An 18,743-nucleotide genomic window follows, 5' to 3' on the forward strand; every position below is an offset into this window, starting at 1 on the left:
AGGAGGAAATTAAGAGGCGATTGAACTCGGGTAATGCTTGCTATCATTCAGTCCAGAACCTTTTGTCTTTTGTCCAAAAACATAAAAATTAGAATATACAAAACTATAATTTTGCCTGTGGTTGTGTATGGGTGTGAAACTTTGTCTCTGACATTAAGGGAGGAACATAGGCTGAGGGTGTCTGAGAAGAGGGTGTTGGGAATATTTGGACCTAAGAGAGATGAAGTGACAGGAGGTTGGAGAAAACTGCATGAGGAGCTTCATAACTTGTACTCTTCTCCAAGTATAATTAGAATGATCAAGTCAAGTAGGATAATGTGGACAGGTCATGTAGCACGAATGGGAGAGACGAGGAATGCGTATAGGATATTGATGGGAAAGCGAGAAGGAAAAAGACCACAAGGAAGACCAAGGCGTAGGTGGATGGGTGCTATCTTAGAGAGATAGGATGGGATGGTATGGATCGGATAGATCTGGCTCAGGATAGGGACCAGTGGAGGGCCCTTGTGAACACGGTGATGAACCTTCGGGTTCCATAAAATGCTGGGAAATTCTTGAGCAGCTACAGAACTGGCAGCTCCTCAAGAAGGGCTCAGCTCCATGAGTAAATAAGTAAGTATATAGACCATTGTGTATTGTATTTTGTTCTTTAATTATTTTTGTGTATTTCTATGCACTCGTGCTAACTTTGCAATTGGCGTCTGTGCTGTAAATTTTGCACGTAAATAAACACGAATTGAATTATCACATAAACAGCTTTATTTTATATTTTGTTTGCAAGTTCTTTGTTGTTTCTTTGTTTTTAGTTGTACTAACTTTATAATTGGCCTCCGGGTTGTTAAGTTTGCACGTAAATGAATAAGAATTGAATCAAATTATATTATTATTATTATTATTATTATTATGTTATAAAATTAAACAAAATTGACAGGAATAATGCATTGTATTATCAGGAACGTACACCTGGCAAAGCTCTAAATTTCGAGATATACCAGTTTTAAATCTCTGCAGGAGTATCCTTTATCCTGATAATTTTTTTTACGTTTTCTTTCCGTCTGGAGAAATGCTGCAAGAATAATTTAAATCTGCCTAGACTATCTGTTTTTATATCCTTACCGATCCATCATTCATGATTATCTTTCCATTTCATTCAACGCTATATGACATGTTTATTTAAAATGGAATCTTTAGATAATCGGACAATAAATCAAGAAAGTCTCAAGTTACTTAGCTTACTTAATATAACGTCCAGCCTCAATAAATAGGCTATTTTTTAGGGAATGGAATGAACAAAGGCAAAAGGAAAGTTAAACCATGAAATAGGGCGGAGTGGTTGTGAATGTGCACGTAATATTAATCTCTGTCCTGACGGAGGTGTGTGGTCGGCTTCACGCTCTGGTCCCTTTATCTTTGATAGAGGGTTGTTTGATAGGAGACTGACTCTGTACTAGGGATAAGATATTAAACTTTTCTGAATATGTTTATACAGTGCGTACAATCAAGTGCGCGCCGCGGCTGCAATTTGCCGTGAGTCATACCACCGCAGAACGGATGCAGTCGCGGGGAGTGTTGCAACTCCTCCCCGCGACTGCATCCGTTCTGCGGTGGTATGACTCACGGCAAATTGCAGCCGCGGCGCGCACTTGATTGTACGCACTGTATAATCTCATATGAAATTATGGTTATTTTAGACCAACACCATTTAAAATTTTCACCAGATACGATATAGCTGAAACTCCTAACTAGTCGCGATTTCAGATACGTGGCCAAAGATCACTTATTTATCTTGTTCTATATGTAACATGATTCCTTGACGTCAGCTTTAAACATTAACTATGTAGGTTACTTGTTACCTTGGTATCGTGCCATAGCTAGTTAGTAGTTGCCTTCCCACCGCGGCGTTCCGGGTTCGAGCCCAGGTTAAGTCATATGGGATTTGTGGTGACCAAATTGAAGCTGAAAAATGTTTTCTCTGAGGACTTCGGTTTCCCCTGCCATTATTCATTCCACCAATTGCTCCCCACTCACCCTCATCTATCATCTGGTGCTGGTACAATAGGCCAGTATTTGTCGCAGTATCAAGTGGACTCTTGTCTTACCCCAATAAAAATAATAAAAAGGACATATATTGAAGCCTTCGCAGCTTCCAGTTCCGGCCAGTGTTAACAGTTGCTATTGCAGTTCACTTCTGAACGTTCCATATGTATTATGGGAGTCACATCTCATACACGTCACAACGTACAGAAACGCCAGCGACTCTGACATTAAGCGGTTGTTTTCCTGGTAATGGCCGTCNGAAGATTGCACTGGCAAGGGCCAGCATCATATACAAAAGGCAGACCCATCCGCTTGTCAGAGAGGGCGCCCTACAAAAACAAGACCGTAAATGCCAAACAGTAATAAATATCTGGTCATGAGCCCCAGATGGGTCTCGACACCAAGACTTACTGACTGACCGACCGACCGTCAGCCGCAATGTGACTTGGACTTGGAGTAACCAGTCAGTTGCAGTCTAGCATTCGCCGGAGTGAGTTGAAGTCCATTGTTATCGAGTGAATGGAAATGACTACAGGAGAAGTAAGTGTGATACTGCAGATGGCAGTAGTGGTGTAACTGTAAATTGTGTGAGTGTAAGAGCGAATGTGGAGTAAATTCGCTAGATCCAAGAAAGCGTGAGGTTATTTGTCGCGTTTCACACCCAACACGTGACATTATTATGCTTGATAAAACAGTGGCACGCGGTAGCGTAGTTGGTTGAGGCACTATTGTACAAGCCTGAAGGTCGCGGGTTCGATTCCCGATGAGGTCATTGCAGTTTTCAATTTACCTAATCCTTCCAGCCGCACTATGACCCTGGGGTCAACTCAGCCTGTAACAGAAATGAGTACCAGGAATCTTCCTGGGGCGTAAAAGTTGGCCAGTGCATAAGGCTGACAAACTCACCTCCATCTGTGAACCGAATGTCTAGAGAAAATGTGGGAGCCTCGACGTCTCACAACCCTATGGGCTTTCACGGCCTGTTACAGGGATAGCTTTACCTTTTTATGATTTTTATGACTATTATTACTATTCAGTTAACTTATTAAAGTTGTTGAGAGAATAAATCAGTAATAGGCAAGATATGTGTAGTACAGTGGCCGTTTTGTAGTGCACTCAATTTCACCTGTTACTTCACGCCATGTTTTAATCTATTGCATTGCTTGCCCTCATATGTCTTCACAACACCATTTAAAAAGTATTTAAAAAGTGCGTATTTGTCAACTATAACAAATTTACACTCACTAAAACTTGTTAAGATTATTTATCTTATGTGTCTTAATTAAAACTTGCGTGTGGTTCATTCACGTCAGTGCAACAGGACGCTAAACTACAACATTACGAATAGGCAAGAACTAAACAGACGAAACACAGAATGTACGGCACAAATGACGAAAGTAATTAAAATAGCGGTGGTGGTGGTGGTGACCATGACGACGATGATACCATTGATAATAATAAACCGTCTTACCATAGTATTCCCTTTCATTAGCAAACGGTGGGATTCAATTTCGCCGAAATTCCTATTAGAGTCAAACGTCACTACAAATCCTGTTGAAGATCCTGAGTATTTGATTAGAGCCAGTAAATATTCCCATTTTGCACGCAGATGAAGATATACCCCGAGGTACTGTGAAGCGGGAGGACCAAGTGGGTGTCTTCTCGCGACCTTTAGAAACCTTGGGCGAAGGATAAACGGTGTATGTTCGCAGTTGAGTTAGTCGTTATTCGACATGGGGCCCAGTAATTGCATGTTTGCCGGTGCACACTATTAGCTACCAAGTGGCCCACAAATGGCGAAGACAGTTCAGCTTTGACATCTCTTCATATTCCCCTCAACCGTGCAGCAAGTTCCAGGCTTTAGCGTCCTGTGCTGTAGGGCAGTGTTTCTCAACCGCCGGGCCCTCGTCTTACAAAAAAAAAATAATTTACCGGGACGCGGTCTGATAAATGTTGAGAACCACTGCTGTAGAGGTATTCTACATGCGTATTCAGGCACGTAGAACTAAATGGCGCAGAACGTCTGCGTTAAATAGAAGGAAATCGACCGTTCGGCTATCGTCTTTCTCTAAGCGTGATTTAGACCCTACTTTAGATTGGCCTGAAGCCACGTTGCTACTGAACGTCAGTACTATGGCACTGAACTTAAAAATTTGACAATACTGATTTGGTTCTATCTCTTGTTTGTCAGTATAAGCGTAGTTTGATAAGGAAATGCATGATTACGTCCGTGGATATATCTTATTAATAACTTTTGAATAAATCAACTGATTTGCATGCAACTTGATATGCCCTTAACACTTTAAATGATATACTCACTGACATAGCTATGTAAGTTCTGCTTTCCCCTTACGTCCTCTCATCCTCATGAAAGTTTCAAATAGCCTTCCGTTAGAGTAGCACTATCACCAGATCCGGTTGGCTAAATTTTTTGGCAGTTTATGTCATAAATTATTATAGATTTCGATGCTCAGTCCTCCTCACACCCAAGCTAAAACTTCTGCAATATGAAACACAACAAATGGCGAAACATTCCTCTTACAAGAGGTAAATTTGTCCCTGTGTTTCACTAATTAAGCACTACGCCGTGAAGGTGTGTGGGGGAGTCGATGCATTTTCTCGACCTCGGCACTGGTTAGAAATTATTGGTTAGCTTCACGCCCCTGCCGCTTTACTTCCGGAGAAATATACCCCAGTTATCCACTGGATAGGACGCTGGATGGGCCCCAGAGCCGGTCTGGACCATATGGAGAAGAGAAAATTCTTGACCCTACCAGGACTCGAACTCTTGATTCCTTCGGTCGTCCAGCCTATAGCCAGTCGCTATACCGACTCACCCTTGTAAGTACAAATAATTTCATAAATATAAGCTTATTTTTCGGTATTTTAGGATGATTGACGTGGGGGCCTCCTTGAATTGGGGGCCCCGTTGCCCCTGACTCGTACTGCATGAAGTTATCATGTTTTCTCCTTGGCTGACATAGATACCCAGCTTCCTAGCTCAGACGCCTGGCACGTGGACCCACGCATTTGCACTTTCAAGAGTTTACTTAGAGCATACTTTATGAGAAGTTGCAAGCACTAGCTTTTGCAAACCACTCTTCTTAATTTATTCGCCACAGAAGCCTGTGCTTATAGCATGAATAATGAAAGCGGCTTCGAACTGGCAAAGGTTGCTTTCTGTTGCTATATTTATTTATGAGACTGAAATGTAACACTCAGAATGTTTAGGTGTTAGTAACTCCTTGATTCTGTTGAATTTCCTATGCTCCATTCCTTCGTCAGTGATTTCAGAGTCGCGTATTGTCGGTTGCGTAGAAACCAATTCGGAGCACTGATCTTCAGCCTTGCCTCTCAAGTCAGAGATAACTGAAGTTTCAACTGTGTCAGTGTTGGCTAAGTTTTAAATGGTTCTTTTCAAATATAGCCGCACTTTAGTATGGAGGGATAGTTTCTGTGGAGATTATATAAAAATATTTTTAAGAGGCATTGAAAGTTCTTAGTATCATAACCCATTAAAGAGCCAGTGTTTAATCGAATGGATGCGGGGCCCTTTCCCAGGGTAATGCAGTGGGAGTGCAAAATTCACCATAACCTCCGTCTAATCCAGAGATTAAGACTTCTTAAAGATTCACTTCTACCGCAGTTCGTCAACAAAAATATATTTTAAAAAGTAATTCGTTGCAAATACTTGAATTGATCTTGATCCAGAATCAATTTTGAATACAAACTTGCCATGATGATAGTTGAAAAGGAGTTAAATGAAGCCATAATTCTAAGTATGTAATACAATTATACATAATCGAATAAACATACAGAACATTTAATAGGAAATAAAAATTCGGAATTGTCAGTAAAAATAGGATATAACAGAAACAGTTGCCACTTCACGTTTTGGGATCAGTCTGCGGCCTGCGGAACACAGTTACATGCTGAGATGGCGAAAGATGGCGACACAGTAAACTCAGCCTGTCTGCATGAACCAGGTGGCGTGGCGCAATACAATTTTATTTCCGACCGGCAACTGGCTGCCCCTCCAGACAAGATGCTGAAGAATGCGAAATCCCGTTCAGTAGCTGCTTGCTTTTATAGCAGTTATTTCAGGGTTGCAAACAGACCTGCCTAATTAAAGCTGCGGCATTGGCCGACACTATTTCTGTGTTCCATTTCACATTCAGAACACATCTCGTGCTACACTTCCCCTGAGTAATCTGTAAGCTTGATGGCTAAAGGGCAATTTGCATGGCCTGTGATGCAGTTGGGTGTCCAGCTTCTTAATACTGCCAAGCTGCTTGTTGTCAAGGTTAATTTTATTTCTGTACCGACATGTATTGGTCGTTGTCTGTTGCTGAAGGGAGGCTATCATTGAAAGTCACCGAGCCAATTGGCTAGTGTGGTAACGTTTCCAATTTGATATATGTATCATACAGCCTTGTAAAATAATTTTTTCCAGATTATTGGTTAAACACCACATAATCTGTGTTTCATATACACATAGTGGCCCAAAATCAGTTAATTGGTTAGTAAAATGTGCACTAAAATATGTTAGAAATTTCTTTATTACTTACGGAATTTATAAAAGTTGTTCGAAATGAGGTCCTTCAGGTTCAGTGCACAACTCACAACCCTGTGACACCGTCCTGCAAATTGACTAGCAGGTTTAAATCTCAACATTCCTCTTAATAAGAATGTTTTAGGTTAACTGATTTTAGGGTCACTCTGTATTTTACGTGTTTCGGACGTATCGGGCCGTCACCAGGCATGTGTGTCATCAAACTGTTACACTGCACTGTATCGCTTCGCTGAGCATAAATCGCAAAGTGTAAAAATCTAAGTTTTTTTAGCTTTTAAAAACAAACTAAATCCTAGATCAAATATGCGTTCTTTTATGTTTTCTGCCGCGTACGATTTTCGTGTATTTTCGTTGTAGCTATGTGCATAGTCTTGCTTTTGTTTGGGAAAGCTCGATTCGAAACTTGGACGGCACATGGGCTATCCTGGCTCTGGTTTGCATGATTTTCTTTAGTGCCTCTAGACAGTCTTAAATAAGACATAAGATCAGACCACGACCGCTTCCCTCCACTGTCTTTCCATTTCTTTAGTCACTAATAATCTTACATTTCGATACAGTATAGTCTGACATATTGACAGCGTCATTAAATAAACTATGAGGCCGCGCCATAGCTCAAGCGGTTAGTCGCTGGCCTCCCACCACGGCGGCCCGGATTCGATCCCGGGTATGGTCAAGTGGGATTTGTGGTGGACAAAGTGCCGCTGGGGCAAGTTTCCTCCGAGTACTTCGGTTTCCCCTGCCAATCTTCATTCCACCAGTTGCTACAGAGTCACCCTCACCTATCATCTGGGGCTGGTACAATAGGCCAGAAGTGGCCGCGGTACATGGGACTTAGTCCCACCACACTAGCAATAAAAAACTATAAATATTAAAAACGTGTAAAGCTCTCCCTGTAACAGGACCATAGGTTTGTGAGACATCGAGGCTCCCATATTTTCTCTAGACAATCGGTTCACAGACGGCGGTGAGTTTGTCAGTCTTACGCACCCGCTGTCCTTTACACCAAGGAAGGTTCCTGGTACTCAGTTCTATTAGAGGTTGAGTCTAGCTCAGGGCTGGTGAGCTGCTGGAAGGATTAGCTGAATTGAAAAATCCAGTGACCTCATCGGGTATCGAAACCACGACCTTCCGGCTTGTAGCAAAGTACCTCAACCAACTACCCTACCGCGTGCCCCCGAAACTGCAAACAGTTAACTAACAAAATCGAGGCGGTTTGTCTTCATCAGTCAGTGAAGCGTAACCGGAAATTCCGTACGGTATGTACAACATAAGCACAGTTGTAAGAACAGTCATTCAGCGGTTTCGAGGTTAGCTTTCGGGTCTTACCGTCGCATCTAAGAGTAAAGAATAGCATAAACTTGTTAGTATAATGATAACCAATCACCTGAAGACGAGGGTAGAGCCATCTCCCGAAACGTCGCGAAGTCCTCAGGTCGCGGATGTGGGGAAGACGCGATACGTATTAAAGTATTCTTTGAGAAATTAAATGTTGTTATTACTGGTGTTTGTTACTACTGCAGCTCTTACTGCTGATGCTTCTGCTACTGCTACTGCTACTGCTACTACTACTACTACTACTACTACTACTACTACTACTACCACCACCACCACCACCACCACCACCAGCACCACTGCCAATACAGCAGAACACTGCAAACCTAGGATATTCGTAGCTTATACTAACTAACTAACTAACTAACTAAATCCATGGAAGAGAATACTTCTTGAGAAGCAGACAGTTGCTCATCCATTCAAATTCTCAGCATTTAATGGAACCCAGAGGTACATTACAGTGTTCACAAGAGCCCGCTACTGTTCTCTATCCTGAACCAGGTCAGTCCAGTCCAAACCCCCACCCTGACTCTCTAAGATCCATTTTAATATTATCCTCTCATATACATATAGGCATTCATAATGCCCTCGTTCCTTCATGTTTCCTATCCAAATCCTGTATGCCCTTCTCTCCTCTCATCTCCCGTCCTTGCTACATGCCCTGCCCATTTCATCCGTCTTCACTTGACTATTGTAATTATGGAGTAGAAGTTACAAAGTTCCTTATATGTAGTTTTATCCAGCCTCCTATGAATTCATTCCTCTTAGGTCCAAATATTCTCCTCAGCACCCTGTTCTCAAACACCCTTAGTTTGTGTTCAGTTTCACTCTCATACAAAACTAGAGGCAAGATTACACTTTTGCATATCGTAGTTTATATGTACACGAAATATTGAACCCGCCGAAGCGAATGAGCGCGGCACGTATAACGCGTGGGAAAAATGGGAAATAGGTATACAATTGTAGTCGCCAGAAGGGACGGGATGTAGGTGTGAGGATAGTATTAAAATTGATCTTAATGGATGTGAGTTTTCTCCTGCAGAATTTTCCGTGTTCGTTTAATTATTGAAGTCGCTTCTGACGATCCTTCCGTAAGCGATATTTTATGCGCGTGGCGGAACCCACAGAGCAGGAGGACGGTTTATGACGTATGGCATGATAGTCAACACAAGCGCATACAGTTATTTGTGCCCTAAACAGGATACGAACCTGCCAACTTCAGCATCCTAAGCCTCGCTATCGGTAGTATCATCTCGTTTCTCAGTTTGTTTTCTTTCATAAATGAGAGAAGATAACAAAAAGAAAACGTCACAGTCTCGTCTGCATTGCTTCAAGAATTTGAATTTCAAATTCTTACAATACTTGAAAGGCAATTTTGTTCAGTTGTGCAGAACACGAAACTTTGTAACATGTTTCAGTTAGCTGACCTCTGTCTTTTCACTGCATTCCTACGTCTCTTTGCTTCTTAGCGAATCCGTAATAAAAGAACGAGATGTTTGAGTCTGTCTTCTGGGATTTAATGTCCTGCAGTCCTTTGAAAGTCAAGTGCATATTCGGAGGGTCATGTCGCCTCCATCCTCATGGTCGAAGAATAAGCCAAACAAGGTACCAGCATGAAGCAGGTAACACTCATGTCTCTTGCTTGCTTAACCTTCGACCCTGAAGATTGAGTCAGCATGTTCCTTCGAAACATCGGTTGACTTTTCAACAGACTACATGATGTTATATCCCAGAAGATGTAACTCTTCATAACCACTGCTGTGGGAACCTCAAATCCTACACAGCACTATATACCAGAAGATGTAACTCTTCATAACCACTGCTGTGGTAACCTCAAATCCTACACAGCACTATATACCAGAAGATGTAACTCTTCATAACCACCGCTGTGGGAACCTCAAATCCTACACAGCGCTATATCCCAGAAGATGTAACTCTTCATAACCACTGCTGTGGGAACCTCAAATCCTACACAGCGCTATATCCCAGAAGGTGTAACTCTTCATAACCACCGCTGTGAGAACCTCAAATCCCACACAGCCCTATATCACAGAAGGTGTAACTCTTCATAACCACTGCTGTGGGAACCTCAATTCCTACACAGCGCTATATCCCAGAAGGTGTAACTCTTCATAACCACTGCTGTGGGAACCTCAAATCCCACACATACGCACAATTTATGGAATCGGCCATAAGGTAGTTGTAACTATGCTTTAACGTTAAAGGTAAAGTTGTCCCTGTGCTTATTTAATTAAGCACCACGCCATGAAGACGTTTGGGGGAGTGGAGGTATAGCTCCACCCCTCTTTAACTCTACACTAGATGGAGATAGAAAGATATTTCGTCGCAGAATTTGTGATGTTTGTCTGGTTCTAAGAACAAGCAATGGTATTTCTCTGGTTACGAGTAGAGTCAAGCAGTTGATATTTATAATGGAGGTACGGTGTGTATTTAGGAGGTAGGAGCCAACTTTTGAAGATGGTCTTCCCCTTGCAAAGAGTTAAGGGATGAACATCTTGAAATGAAGAGAGAATTGTTATTATGTGAGTTGTAAACCTGAAAAATCGCCACCTTCTTAATGGAGGGTATGCGCTCGGGCAGTATAAACTGACGGCTGCGCGGTGAACACATTTCTGCTGCAATATAGTATACTGACGCAACAGTAGACGACGCTGTGTTTTATATGCGGTCTATACCGAGGACCAACTGGACAAATAGATGGAACGTAGATAAGGACCTAGTCTCTATTCAAAAATAGGCGTTTAATTACAAATATTAAACTTACAGTTTACAAAACTGTGATTACGTCAGTGATGACTTATGCCTGTCCCACCTGTGAGTACGCGGAGGACGCTGACCCTTTGAAACTGCAGCGCCTGCAGAAGAGAGTACTCGGCGCTACTGGAAATCTTGACAGGGGCACACTAGTCCGCGAATTGCACGTGGCTTTCAAAATTCCTTACTTGTATGACTATATAAGTAAATTGCGCAGCACACAGGCACAAGCAATCCTAATTCATGTAAATCCAGATGTGCACGGTACTGGAGTCCAAACCCCGTGTCTAGTCCCTAAACACTAACAAATGACAACTTTATTTAGATGGATTTCCGCATACAAAGAGACGAGAGACACTCTCAAGTGAAGAGAGAATTGTTGTTACGGACTTTGTCACCCTGGAATATCGTCAGCAAATTTACTGTAGGTCCAGAATGAAGCATAGAAAATTGTCTGTGCAAGGCCACATTTGTTCAAAAGAAATCCTGAGTTACCAATGGAATTCAACAGAACCGTGACTTTTTCTATTCCTGCTTCGAGGCTGTTTCCGACAATGACGAATGAGTTATCTCGGATGGTAAGACGAATTGTTTCAACCCATTTCTCTCTGAACACTTTTAGCTGTGACTCCTGTGCAATGAATTTTTCATAGGTGCTGACGGATAGACGGTTGCTTTGCCAATTTTACTCGTATATTATGCTGTAGCTATATGTAACATCTCATTCATTGTGTACGTACAGTCAGTCGAGGTTTAAACAACGGGGTTTCGTCACCGTACTGTTCCTAGCCACTCGTATACCAAAGAAAATGGCAGTCCCATGAGTAAAACCCTTTTCTGTATTTTGAGCCGTATTTTCCGAAACGGAAACTGTCCCAGAATTACTTTTTTTTTACTGTGACGCCGTGTAGTATGGTAGATAACGCATGGAAAGAATGTGCTGCCTACATCTTTGTGGCTGAGGCTTTTTTTTTTTTTTACTTTCTTGCGGTGCGGAGAGACTGAGTCCACTTGGTACGTCGGCCTCTAACTGGCCCTGAACGATAGATGATTAGTGTGGAGCAGTCGGTAGAATGAGAATCGGCAGGGGCAACCAAAGTATTCGGAAGAAAACTGCCCCAGTGCCACTTTATCCACCACAAGTCCCACATGACCTCCTGGGTTCAAACCCGGGCCGCCGCGCTGGAAAGCCGGCGACTAACCCTCTGAGCTATATCGCAGCCATGACCGAGGTTGCTTTCTTTCATAGGCCGTTTAACGACGCTTTCAGCTTCCAGAGTGTTGAGACCGGAATCAAGAACGACTGGGCCAGCAGCAATTTACCCGGAAAGGAATACTCAGCAGCGCAAGAAACGCAGAGTCTAATACAGAAATACCGACCCCTTCCCTCGTCGAAGAGTAGGCTTCACATCTAAACACATACATGTCTAGGAGAAAGCAAAAAAAGCTGATCATAGATTTTGACGAGAGCTTAAGCCAAGAATGACTGTGCTGGCGAAGGCCGATCGTGAGTATATAGCATCGGATGGTAGGATGACAGTGAATGAAAGGATTCGGAAGGAAGCGATCGTGGCCTAATTGAGTTACTATCCCGGCATTCGCCTGGAGGGACTGAGGAAAGCCACGAAAATCTCCATTCAAGATAGCTGGTATCCCGGTCGAATTTCAAACCGGGCACCTCCCGACTAAAGGTTTAGAGCTTTGTCTCAGGACCAGCGTGTTAAGTCGAGGTTCTTCGGATATATGAACACCCATTTATCAGACTGCACGGTGTCTCATCTTAGACGGCCGTGAGCACTTCATGTCTCATACGTCCTGCTTGTCTTATTTCAGGTCACTTTTGTCAGTTGCGTAACTTACGTAGCAATGAATGATGATTGATGATAATCGTGAATATTTCAGTCTGAGAGACGCGGGAAGAAGCGATCGAGGCCAATTTTAAAGTATTCAAACTTCGAATGACCAGCAAAAGAACAAAAACATGATTCAAGATAATGTTGTACTCTCTTCGGATTCGTCCTTAGAGCCCTCCACTTTCAAATACTGGCATCGCAATTGAGTGATCAACATTCAGGAGGTCTTGTATTCGATTTGTGTCCCAGCGTCTACAGGAAAACTAGCCCTGACTGTCCCTCGATATTACTCAATTTCGTTTTACTTCGCACCTTCCTCAGTTCCTCTGCCGCAGTCATCCATTTCTGGCCTACAACCTGTGTTGCGGAGAAAGCGTTCTCAATGGAAAGAACGAAAGAAACAAAGGTACAGAGCCTGAGGGATACGTACACTGCCCTGAGTGCCAATCAGGGGTAAGAGCAGACGACAGTGCCCAAATTACTCGTATAATCTGGTTTCTATTCTCTCTCAAATGAATTTGCATTAGAAGGTATTTGTGGCCATTACGTTTTCACAAATGGAAAGATAGCAGTCCTTTCTTACACAGCGGATTGGTTTTGTTGTTTCATCTTCCGAGATTCGAACAGAGTACCTTCTGTATTAAAGTGGTGTTATAAAATGTAAAGCTGTCCCTGTAAATAACTAATTAAGCACTACGCCATGAAGGCTTATGGGGGAGTGGATATATAGATCGACATTTTCTTGACCTCGGAAACTGCTGGAGGTGAGTGGTCAGCTTCGCACCCCGACCGTTTTACCCCTGGGAAAGAGCCCCCGGTACCCATTCTATAGGAGGTTGGGTGGACCCCAGAGCCGGTCTGGACGACATGGAAGGCAGAAAGTTCTTAACCTTATGGGACTCGAACTCCGACCCCTCAATCGTCCAGCCCGTAGCTAGTCGCTATACCGATTGAGCTATCCCGACTCCTTAAGGTTCGGCCACATAGAGCGCTACGTACGCGACGCACGCTACGTACGCCATGTTCGCTATACGAACAGAAAAATATCTCCCTTTATTGCCAATGTGACTGGCCACACAGACTTCCGTACGCTACGTACGCTATGTTCCCTATGTTAGCTGCGTCGCAGAGTGTACACAGCGTACGTAGCGTACGTAGCGAACATAGTGTAGCGCTCTGTGTGGCCGAACCTTTAGGGTTGTGTCATGGAATATGAAATGTTATTCCTGTTAATTCAAAAGCCCTGAGCTAACTGAATGTGATTCCCACATAGTTTTAATAATGTATTCATGTCGTCTCCTTTCTTCTCTCTGTTTGAATTTTTATTCCTTTGCCCATATAATTAATTTCTAATATTTATGAATGAGGAAACAAGCTATAATAAACATTGTGCTAATCTTCGAATCTCATTTTATAAAATTCATAGTTGACAGCGAAGCGCAAGATGTTGTGAATGGCTGTTGGATGCAAGTGGTGTACTGGAGAAGGACAAACTTATGAACATACGCAGTAAGTCATGTGACGGCTGTGTTTGTCTCTGTCATTAATGCCACGCGTATCAGATTCATCTCACGTGCTGTTTTGGCACGCGTGATATGTTCGTCATAGCAGATAAATGCGAAAGCAGGAGCACATAACGTCTGTCTGTCCCTAGACATCGTTTCATAAAGAGACTATACTAATCAAAACCATTTTCAATGCGGACACGAGATGGCTCTTGATTGTTTAACAAAAATACTATTGACCGTGTCCTCTTGGCGATAGTACTTCGACTTGTATTTGGGAGGTGCCGGGAAATCGTGTGTTCTGATTGAGGTTTCTCGTGGTTTTCGTCAGCCTCCTCCAGGCAAGTGATAGAACGTTCCTCGATGAGGTCATGACAGCTTCCTTCCAAATTCCTTACAATTCATCATTTATCAATCATCCTACTATTTAATGCTGTGTAGCCTAGTTACTGCTAATCTCTAAATATAACCCACAAAATTAACTATATTCCAACGCCGTTAGTTACATGACGTTGAATGGTCAACTGGAAATGTGGAGTGGAGCAGTCTTATGCAGGTATCACGTTGGATTGCAAATTGTCTTAGTTGTATTTCGTTTGTTGTCTTTGCACTTTTGTTGTTGTTCTTCGCCCCGGATGTGGTTGCTTTGCTTTTCACTTCCACAAGATGATGTAGTACGTAGCTAAAACTTCAAGGAAGGAAGGAAGGAAGGAAGGAAGGAAGAAAGAACAATAAACTGTTGTACTCTCAATTCAGGTTTCATCATCATACGAAGATGATTCAGAGCTGACCTTGACCTCGTTTTTTTACAAAAAAAAAAATGTATATGTCAGAATCGCCAAGTTCTTCCTCCTTTTCAAGAAATTCTCTCTAAGCCAACGTATTATTTCCATCTTCCTGGCAAATTACTCACGCTGGCTGCGTAGCCAGTTCAGGACGCTGTGTTTAAGTTCATCATCAGTCTGAAATTTCTGTTCCCATAAGTACGCTTTCATTGATCCAAACAAATGAAAATCACTGGTGCTTAGTTAGGGCTGTAAGGAGGATGGGGTTATGATTTCCCAGTTCATTTATGCCAATGTCGCTTGCGACAAATTTTCCGCATGTGGACAAGCGTTGTCTTGTAATCGGATGATTTTCTTTGGCAGTTTCCCAGATATTTTCTTCCATATCGCTTGGTGCACATTACTGCAAAGCTTGCTGTTGTAATACTGCGCATTAACTGTTACACCACGTGGAAGAAAATCAACACGAATCACTCTTTTTGAATCACAAAACACACTTTCCGTGATTTTTCTGGCAGACATCTGTGTTTTTAACTTCTTTATGGCCTTCAGAAAGCTTATTATGCCACTCATAAGACACTTTCACATGACACGGTCACTTCCCTACTACTGTGCATTTATTCTAAGAAGACTTTCAGCAGGTTTCACTTTCTCATTCGCTAGGAATTTGATGATACAGCGCTGTTCTGCACTAGGATTGACAATACCTGACGCCATCTTGCACTAGCTCTAATGCGCAGAGACAATGCGCATGGCCGCGTGCCAGAAAGTGAGTGCAGAATTGCCTCCAAAATGTTTATAGACATGTTTTATTTTCCCCTTGCCTGACGTGGGCAGGAAAAGAAAAAAAATAAAGGCCAGGTTAATATTAAAGGGCACTTGTGCAGTTGGCTTCTTAATAAAAATGCAAGATAATTAAATAGGCACTTCTGTATCTTTGGCCTTTGGTCTATCACTCATCCTATTTTTTTCGTTTGCTCGAGCTACAAGAAAAATCGGCCCCGAAAGATGTCACGTGCTTTCTGCTGTTCAATGCAACCTGAATGTTTAATTTGCTTTAGAGACTTGCAAGGTCGAATGACGACAAGATTCGTGGAGGACAGGGGTATTGTTTTCGCCGTCAATAGCAGACGCATGTAAAATGCTCTGAGTTTATTGGGAAGTTCTAGATCATGCGGGCAGCGTGGCGTGAGTCGTTACATATGTCTGCCGCGTGCTGGACGGGCAAGAGGCCTGCTCCTTGGCACCAGTCTTTCCGCTGATGTGTGGTCGTTAGTGGTAGTAGGTGCACGCAACGTCACTCACCGGCGCAGATAGCACCTTCACACATATCTAACATTTTTTTGTTACGAAAGTAGTTTCAAGATTAACACGTGCGTTTCTGTTTATTTAGTTTTACTGCTACGAGAATTACGAGATTAATACTGCTTCGCCCAGAGTCTGGAAGTGCGTTACCTTTCATAACTACTACACGCCCACTCTGCTTCCATCAGAATAACAGACAACAGAAGTTATTGTACTGTAGGAAATAAGACTACACCTTTGTTGTTTTTAATTCACCGATTGTTATAACTGCAGTGCGGTATTCCTTTTGTGAGGTGTCAGTGATGTGGCAACATTTCGAATTCAGTTGTTTGACAGAGTGCGAATGTGCCGAATTTCTGCTTACACAGCGCCAAGCGTACAACTCACGTTTCTGGAAGTATGTTACCTCATGTTTCTGAAGTTGGTTTGTCTGCGTTTTTGTTTATGTGACTGAGCTGTGATTATACACTTGGTGGGCTGAATCTTGTACACAGCGTTTGGGACATCGTCATTTCTCATTTGGACATAAAGACGTCCTTCTGGAATGGAGCAGATAAGCATGTGAGTACATCTATTGTTCGCCCTACATTTCAGTCTGAAATTATTGTCATATCGAATGGAACTCACACAGTGGACTATTGTGTTTTTGGTTTATTTTACGACCCGGTCAATATTTCAGGCTACATAGTGTCAGATGATATGGTGAATAGTGAATGATGGATTTGAAAGGATTTGGAAGGGGGTTAGGGTCTAGGCATCCTCCTGGATTTGCCTGGACGAACAAAGTAAAATCACGAAGAACTTAAGGATAGAACTTAAGGATAGCCGGTGTAGGAAAGTTATCATTACAAACGTAGAACGTTATCCCTACCCCACCTTCGTCCGGTGTAGTTCCATCTTCAGGGTAGAAGATGGATGTAATATGTTTCTCCGACATATCGTTGTCCAAGCCACGTGGTTACTCATGCCACTTGAGAAATTGGCAAACAGAATATTCCCACCTGGCCTCACGAGTTGGTTCGAAAGTCAGTGACAAAATATAAAGTGGAATGATGTTTATCAGATGAAAGAACAGTGTATGCTAATGTATCGTGTATCAAACGAATAAACGGGCTACAAGAGGTGATATTTTATAAGTGAATAAAACGCAGAATTGGATAATGTGTATTAAATAAATAAGAAAGTTATCAGAATTACTGGGCTTTTGGACATTTCCCACCGTCCGGTATTCTAGAAACTAGAAAACAACGTTTCGGGAACTGGGTCTGTGTCCGTCGTGTTTTCTAGTTTTTAGGAAAAAAAACCAAAAACCCGGTAATTATGAGTGTTATACAAAGTTATCTGGTTTAATATTTAACATGCGATACAGACGAGAGCAGAATTATATTTGAACCATAAAGAATTTGCTCATTTTAGCAGAGATGAACTAGGATAAGTTTTGGGAATTCAGAGATAAAGGAAGTTAGACGGCGGTGGGGACCGCGCCATAGCTCAAGCGGTTAGTCGCTGGCTTCCCACTTGGCGGCCCGGGATCGATACCGGGTCTGGTCAAGTTGGATTTGTGGTGGACAAAGTGGCGCTGGGGCAGGTTTTCTCTAAATACTTCGGTTTCCCCTGCCAATCTTCATTCCACCAATTGCTCCACAATCACCCTCACCTATCATCTGGGGATGGTACAATAGGCCAGAAGTGGCCGCAGTAGCAAGGGACTTAGTCCCACCCCAGTAGCAATAAAAAAAATAGACGTCGGTGGGACTACGTTTGTCTGGTTCTGTTGTCAGTATCGATATATCGAAATAAAAACTTTCGGTATAATGTCTCCTACGACAAAGCCGTCATGGAACTGGCTCTTAACTAAGTTATATTTTGGACAGGATGTTACTGCCTTTCTCCTCTCCTCTCCTCTCAGGAAAGTTATGCCTTTCAGCTGCAAGATATTGCAGTCTAGACCCAAAAGCCAGTTTTTGTGTAGCATTTCAAACGTCACGTTTAAGGATTTTTTTTCTATTGCGTGATTGTCTACAGGCAAGCGAACCCAAACGCATGCAAAAATGTGCTATTAGTATATAAATTTTATACGTTTGGTAACATTTCATGTGTAGTTCTTTGACATCTGTTGTATATAATGTAGAGTATCTTCATATTTTGGTGTACGAAGATCTTTGGATGACATGGAAAGGACATTCGACCATAGGGCTTGCTAACAACGCCCACTTCTTTACGTCACATGTTTTCTTTATGTCTGTTTTCCCCTTTTCTTCCTCATTCATGTGTTGGCTGTTTGAGAGTCTAGTCGTGACTTCCTTTATCTTCATTAACTGAGGTTAGGAACCACTGACAAGATTATGAAATTGTAACAGCCATTTGGTAGCTTGTAGAGCATATGTCATTCTGGAGTGCAGAGGTCAATTGCTTCAATTTGATGAGCACAGCAGTGTAGTAATGATTGTAAAAGTTAACGACGTTTATGATAAGATTCAGAGATCAACCATGAATCAGTCCAAGACATTTCTCTCCGCCCTAATTATATCATACAGGAAGTCGCATGGTAAAGAAAGAAGTAGAGGGTCGTGCCCAA

At 42.4% G+C, this 18,743-nt stretch overlaps 1 protein-coding gene across 2 annotated transcripts in view; it reads left to right on the forward strand.

Moving 5' to 3' along the window:
• LOC111864950 (dual 3',5'-cyclic-AMP and -GMP phosphodiesterase 11) overlaps window positions 1-18,743 on the forward strand; it is a 657,492-nt gene that overhangs the window by 163,013 nt on the left and 475,736 nt on the right. Inside the window, exon 1 of one of the 2 annotated variants that reach the window (XM_023852594.2) lies at window positions 16,107-16,726. The exons of the other annotated variant lie outside the window; for it this stretch is intronic. The gene's annotated coding sequence lies outside the window, so the exon portion shown is untranslated. Of the gene's footprint in view, window positions 1-16,106; window positions 16,727-18,743 lie in introns of those variants that run through there. 2 annotated transcript variants of the gene reach the window in all.

Source organism: Cryptotermes secundus, unplaced genomic scaffold (genome assembly GCF_002891405.2).
Source record: "Cryptotermes secundus unplaced genomic scaffold, Csec_1.0 scaffold200, whole genome shotgun sequence".
NCBI classification, from domain to species: Eukaryota; Metazoa; Arthropoda; class Insecta; order Blattodea; family Kalotermitidae; genus Cryptotermes; species Cryptotermes secundus.